Below are 6521 nucleotides of genomic sequence, written 5' to 3'. Positions count from 1 at the left end.
GGCAACAGCTGGGATATGGAATGGATCTGAAGTGTTTCTAGCTCCTGCTTGCTGTCATCTTTCTGCTGTCCTGTCTTTCCAGAATACGCGGCCTGGTAAACAGAGAGATGTCTTTCCCTAGGCAGAGTGGCAGGCGTCTGTGGAGAGAAGTGCAGGTGGAAGATGCGGCATTACCATGATGACTTTAAGGGAAGCAGCGGATGCACAAAAGCTTTCATGAGTGGGATGAAGGGACTGAGATCAGATGCTGGCTGTAAAGCCTGGGAGAGCAAACTGGAGATCTGTCCCTTCTGTCAAAACCCCTTCTCCTCAGGAGCTACCTCCTGTAGGATTACGGGGCTGTTTTTCTCCCACTCTCATGTGGCTACAGCCCCTCTTGCCGGGACCTTGCTGGTGTGCCTCTCTGGGAGCAGGGCAATTAAACTCCACGTGGAAAATGCTGGCAGCCCTCAAGTGCGCTTGATGGGTGGGAACAGCACCTATACTCCTCTGCAGTGGTGCCTGTTCTTAGTACCTCTCCTTTTCTTTCCTCTCATTTTTATCCCTTCTCTTATTCTTTTCCCGTGGTTTCTATTGTGTTGCTTCTTGCAGGGAGACATCCCCACAGTTGCTTCCAAAAGTCTCTTCAGCAATTAGGCTTTCAAACCATGAAAGCAGCTAATTCAAATTCTTCCTCTCTGTGAGCTCAAAGTGTATGTGTGTGTTTGTGTCTGTGTGAAGGGATCTTGCTGTTCTTTCTTTTACAGGCTGCTAAAATTTCCCCAAAGAATAAAAGCCATTGTCAGTTTTTTCACATAAGGAATTTTTTTTTCTAGTCAATTAATATTATAATAAAGGATAGATGAAAGGTTACTTTGGAGGAAACAAAATAGTGACTATGAGCCTTTCTGTTTGCTGTGGAGATAGATGAGTTTCCTGTGCTATTTGAAATTTTCTAGGATTGTGACAAGGTGAGCAGAACACGAAGAGTAAGATACGGAGAGATGAGTTTTGAGACTAGAGAGAATGAAAGCAAGAGAGCAGGACTGTAGAGTCGAACATCCCTGGTGTCCTGTCTTCTCCATCAACCAGCTGTACTTTCTAGAACTTAAAAAACAAAACAAAACAACAATGAAAAAAAAAAAAAACAAAAAAAAAAACCCAACCAGCCAACCAACCAACCAACCAACCAAAAACAAAAACCAAACCAAAACCCAACAAACTACCTCTATTTCTTTCACATTTTGCTTTGAATAACACATCAGGGCACCCTTGCCATCGACTTTTCCTTTTAACACCTCCAGATTTCTTAGCCTTTTCCCTCATGACATTTCATTACAACTGGAGTGCCCTAAGCCATTCTGTTCCAACCATTGGCTAAAATTAAAGCTTCTAAGGATTTTATTCGTAAATGCCCTTTCTCAGTCTGTACTTAAGAAATTTCACGCACCTTGGCAAGAAACCAATAAAATAACATGAAGTAACGGGTAAATATTAGAGGAGAAAAGAGGAGAGGTCAAAAACTGATTAATTTTATCTGTAGAACAGTGACTGGATGCTTGGATGGGCACTATTTAAATTTGTGTCCGCAACATGAAAAACTGGGGAATTGAAGTTCAGGTGCTCCCCACCGTCCCCTGCACCTGTATTCCAGGTGCCCATCAGGTTTTTTCTCCTGCGGAGAGCTGCAGTCTGTGCTGGGCTCATCCTCGTGCTGCAGGGACCACGTGCCCCACAGCAGTTGGGTGGTTCAGTTTCTTTTGGGAAATGGAGCCTGTCTGTGGAGTTGTGCACATGATGGTAAGTAGAAAGTTGAAAAATATGAACTGAAATGCCTATGATGTAATGAAAATATGTTATTTTTTCCATCTTTTTTCATCTTTTCCCCTCTTAACTCTTCCTCCGATTTTTTTTTTTTTTTTTTTCCCTATTGGGGAAGCATGTTATTTTAATGAAAAAATGTCACATTCAATCATTACTTTCATTCCAGGGCAGTCTGTCTCTCAGGATCCTAAACTGCAAAATGTACTTTCAGTGAAATGTCCAGGGTGGTGATGGGAACCAGTTAGTCCCTGGACTTGGTTGTCTATCGGGACTACCTGTCATGTAATCCAGTTGCCAGCCCCAGGCCAGAGAACATAATAAATATTTCATAGTCTGTAAGCACAGTGCTAGTCAGGCTCTTAGGGACCAAAAGCCAGGAAAAATAAAATGTATAGTCAAAACCCACAAGTTTCAATGTAGGTCTTAGCATGGATGTTTTTAGTAGAAATACTATTGCAAGCAGTATTACATGACCTTAAATGCATCTGATACACAGTTCTGTTATGTGATAGAAAAGAGTTTAGGGAGTTTGGACCACATTAAGTTATGATAGTGTCATAGTAATATAAAGAAGACTTAATGGAATCACATCTGCATATTTTATCAGGTTATTCTACAGACACACCAACTAAAATGATGCAAAAAATGAATTGAACTCAATTTACAGCCTCCTCCTAGCATCCGACTTTTCTGTGTGTTCTTCCCCCTGCATATTTCAGTACTTTGGCATTCTGATTCCCTGCCCCCTCCAAATTTCCTCCCTCTTGTGCCCCGCCTTGTGCTGCTGGCTCAGGTGGTCAAACAGTGGCCTTTCTGCAGGGCCTGCTCCTTCCCTCTCTGCTCAGCACTGCCAGGGTGTCAGTGGGAAAGTATCTTCTAGAGCAATCCTATTTGCAATGCAAAAAAGCTGTGAAAAAAAATCTGGAAACTCCAGCTGGCTGCTGTGCATAAGAATTTAGAATGTTTCTCAGTGGTATTCAAGAAGAATTCCTTTGTCTTTCCTCCAACATAAAAAAGAAATCAAAGATAGAAGATACTGTTTTGACTGATCCGGTATCTTAGGGATGCAGAAGTATGTCCAGATCACAGTACTGAGCTCATTTTCCATCCCCGTTTTACCATTTGACTCAAGGCAGCTAGGATATGTGTGTGTGTGTAGTTTTCCTGGATGTGTTCCCTTTTTGGCAGGAAAATGTTGAATAGGGAGGTTTTGAAAATATCTGAATGTTTGAGAACTCCAGCAGATCAGACTCCTCTGACACAGTTGTTATACACTGGGATTTTTTGTGGTCGTGCGTGGGATTTCTGGATACCGGTCTCCCAGCTGGCACCGATGGGAATGTACCCTCTGCTGTATTGTTGTGTGTAGCAGTGTAACTTCTCCTGGACATGTCAGGTTTTCAGTGTGCAAGTAGATTAAGGTATGTGTAGGACATACTTCGTAGTTGTGACACCTCAGGTTTGCTCTGTGTATGTTCTGCAGGTTTTATGCACGTACTTCTGTAGAAGAAATATTGTCATGTTGATGGTCTTCATCAATAACGAACAGCGACAGAAAGCTGGACATCTTCTAAGGCAAAGCTTGGAGCTTGTTTTGGGGACAATAACAGCACAGACAAGAGGAATACAGTTCTCACATCATGACTTTTCCAAATTAGTGTATCTTAGGTAAGAGAAATTTAAGCATGTAATTTCTATATGCAAATGACCTGTAAAGCTTGCATCCTACTAGTGTTACGGAACTTGGAAGAGCCACTGGTTTGATCTCAGTGCTTTCTTAGTCCTTAAAGTTACTCATGAGATCACCAGCAAGATATTCTTTGAAGACACTTTTTGTTTTTCTGATGGTGTAGAGTCTGTCTGGGAGGGCAATGAAGTCTATAGGGAAAGGGATTTCCTAGGAGCTTGGACATGAAGCCAAAAGGGCAAGAACTGTTGATATAATTTCTTATAGGGGATCCCCACTGTAGAAATGTTGACTCTGGCTCATTGCTAAGTTTAGAAACCATATAAAACATGTACCATGCACTTTATACAGAGCAGATGGTACAACAGGCTTTACTGGTTGCCATGTGTCAAATAACAGATTGTCTAGAAAAGTTTGCTTGCTTTTGGCAGACAATTTAATTCAGCTCCTAGCATGTTACTGAAGTTCACTGTGCATCTCTGTGAAAGTAGGCAGCTAACACATTTTATGTCATCTGCTACACCAAAAGTTTCTTAAATAATAAAAAAAAATGATACAAGTTGTGTCCCTACTTGTTCTCTTGAGCGGAGGTGGGGAAAGGAGTCTTGAGTGTGTGAGTAGAAAAAGCAGTCCAAAATCCATGAAATAGATTCATATTCCAAAGCCACAATCTAATTCCAGTTGGTGCAAAATTCTATTTTTATTCTCTTTTTAATACATTTTTTGAAATAATTCCTCCCTTTGTTTTGGAATTGAAGAAACATGAAAATATTAGAATTTATTGCAAAAAATACAGTTTCTACAGACTTCTAACATCTACACAGAATAGTATATTTGGTTTAGTACCGGCTATGATCAGACAGATTCAATAAACCAAAGTATTGTTTAATCTTAACAATAAGAACTGAGCATACACAAAGATGGATGTTAAAATAATAGTAAAGATATCTGTGTACAGCTTGATCATATCAAACACGATTATAGTGTGAAGGGATCCTAGGAAGGACTAGCTTCTTCAGGTCCCTATGTCATTGCACATTTTTCTCTTCTCTGAAACAGTTTCTTGAAAACATCATAGTGTAATCCAGGCAAAAGTGCTTAGTTGAGCTGGTTGTCACCTGGACTGGTCTGGTATGCTCAGCAAGTAGGTCAAGGCTTTACATCCAACTGACTTGCTCTTGCGATGCTCTTCTAGTTTTGTTGGATGGGTGACAATCTGAAACTAATGTCAAGTTACCCGCTTGCTATTAAGTTGAGCTAATATATTGAGCATCCCAAAGACCAGATGACAGGATAATGTTTACAGGTGATATCTGAGGAGCTTAAAGTCCTGCAGACTGTGGTTGTATGTGATTCCAAGGGGTGGTAATGTCTTTACAATTGACTTTTTCTTTTAAAAATTTCTTATCTGTAGCTGTGAATCACTATGCATGTTTCACATTTCATTCCCTTGTTGCACATCTTGCATGTGAAACCCATTTGCCAAGGTGTGTCTTCTGTGAACCCATCTGTGCCAAACTCAGAGGATGACAGTCAGTAATATGACTGAGTTTTTCAGTGTGAGCCCTAAAAACTTGTATCTTTTCTTCTGCAGACCACTAGCCTAGTCACTACCTTGTCCAAAGTGGTGTCCAGCACTGTGTCAGTTGCTGTGACTTGTCTGTAGGTGCAAGATAAGACTTGTGTTGACAAGGACAAGGGTGGAGGAAGGAGGAGGTGTGCTGGCGTCCTCCCTATACACAATTCCTACAGGCCTCTGAGTTTTATAAGACACAGACGACAGCAGGTTCCCTCCCCGCAAATCCACCCTGCTGACAGACGATGCCGTTGCCAGCTGGCATGGTTTTATTATGACTTTGTTATTAATCATGATTTGCCAGTTTTCTCTTGCTCAGCCTGCCATTTCTTGTTTTTACCAGTGGAGCTGCCAATGCCTCCACTGGGGTGAGAGGACTAGCATTTTCTGTACCTCTTTGCCATGGTCATTTACATCTCTTAGGGTTTCCACAGAGAGTGGAACCTCCCCAGAGCCTACAGTTCTGTGGGTGAGAGGAAGTGATCAGCATCTCTGTGAGGATCCAACCTGTGAGGAGCAGCAAAGACCCTGTGACAGATGTGAGTTGTGGCAGGGCAATGAGGGAAGTGGACTTAAGGGCTGCAGGACATTGCAGGGGAATGTGTTACCTGGAGGAGAAGAGTAAGGGGGCAGAGGTAGCCTGGAGGAGGAAGCGACTTGGCTGGGACTGAAGGGGGAAGCTGGAAGGTACACAGGGAAGATTCATATTTTCTCAGCAGCGTCACAGTCCTTTATGTCTTACCTTCAAAGGAGATGGTGACTACAAGAGGACACAGTAATACAGGCAAGAAACCTACCCAAACCTTGACCCAGCATGTGGTTGGGACCCTTCAAGTTTGGGTCCCTTAGAGCAAAGGGCTCAGCGGCCGGCAGGCCGAGCACCATCTGCTTTAATGTCAGGTTATGCCAACTGCTAAGGTCCGAATCTTGTACTGGTTCTGCTGGTGCAGAACATGAGAAAGGTGGTCTCAGAGCTGAGTCTTTGCTGGGGGCCTGTCGTATATAAGCTGACACTTACATAATGTGGTCATGACAACATCATTTGGGGAAATTATGGTGGGCAGCCAGTACTTCCTAAAGAAATTTTTTAACCAATTGGTAATCGAGCATATCAAAATCCATTAGCAAACAACCTTACTGAGCATACTGGAAAATTCTCTATTCTCTGACTTCTCACTGCCTTGCTTCTTGTAAGTTTATTCCTACAGAAACCGGGTGTGAAATGCTGCCAGCACATAACAGTGGTAATACACAGGGAGGTTTGCGCAGGAGTAAGTGACCACGCAGTACTGAAGGCAGGAGAGAAGGTCTCTCAGAGGCGACCGTGTGTGAGGAGAGGTGGAGCACGTGCTGGCGCAGGCAGTGCCTTCCCTCCTACCCTCTCTACCCGAAGGAAGTATTGACACTGTCCAAAATTTCTGCTTTTTGTGTCCTGTGGATGGGTTTTTTTTCCAA

This window comes from Tyto alba, unplaced genomic scaffold (assembly GCF_018691265.1).
Source record: "Tyto alba isolate M040663 unplaced genomic scaffold, T.alba_DEE_v4.0 Super-Scaffold_21, whole genome shotgun sequence".
Lineage (NCBI taxonomy): Eukaryota > Metazoa > Chordata > Aves > Strigiformes > Tytonidae > Tyto > Tyto alba.
The sequence above is the reverse complement of the archived record's forward strand: the minus strand, read 5'-3'. Positions refer to the sequence as shown.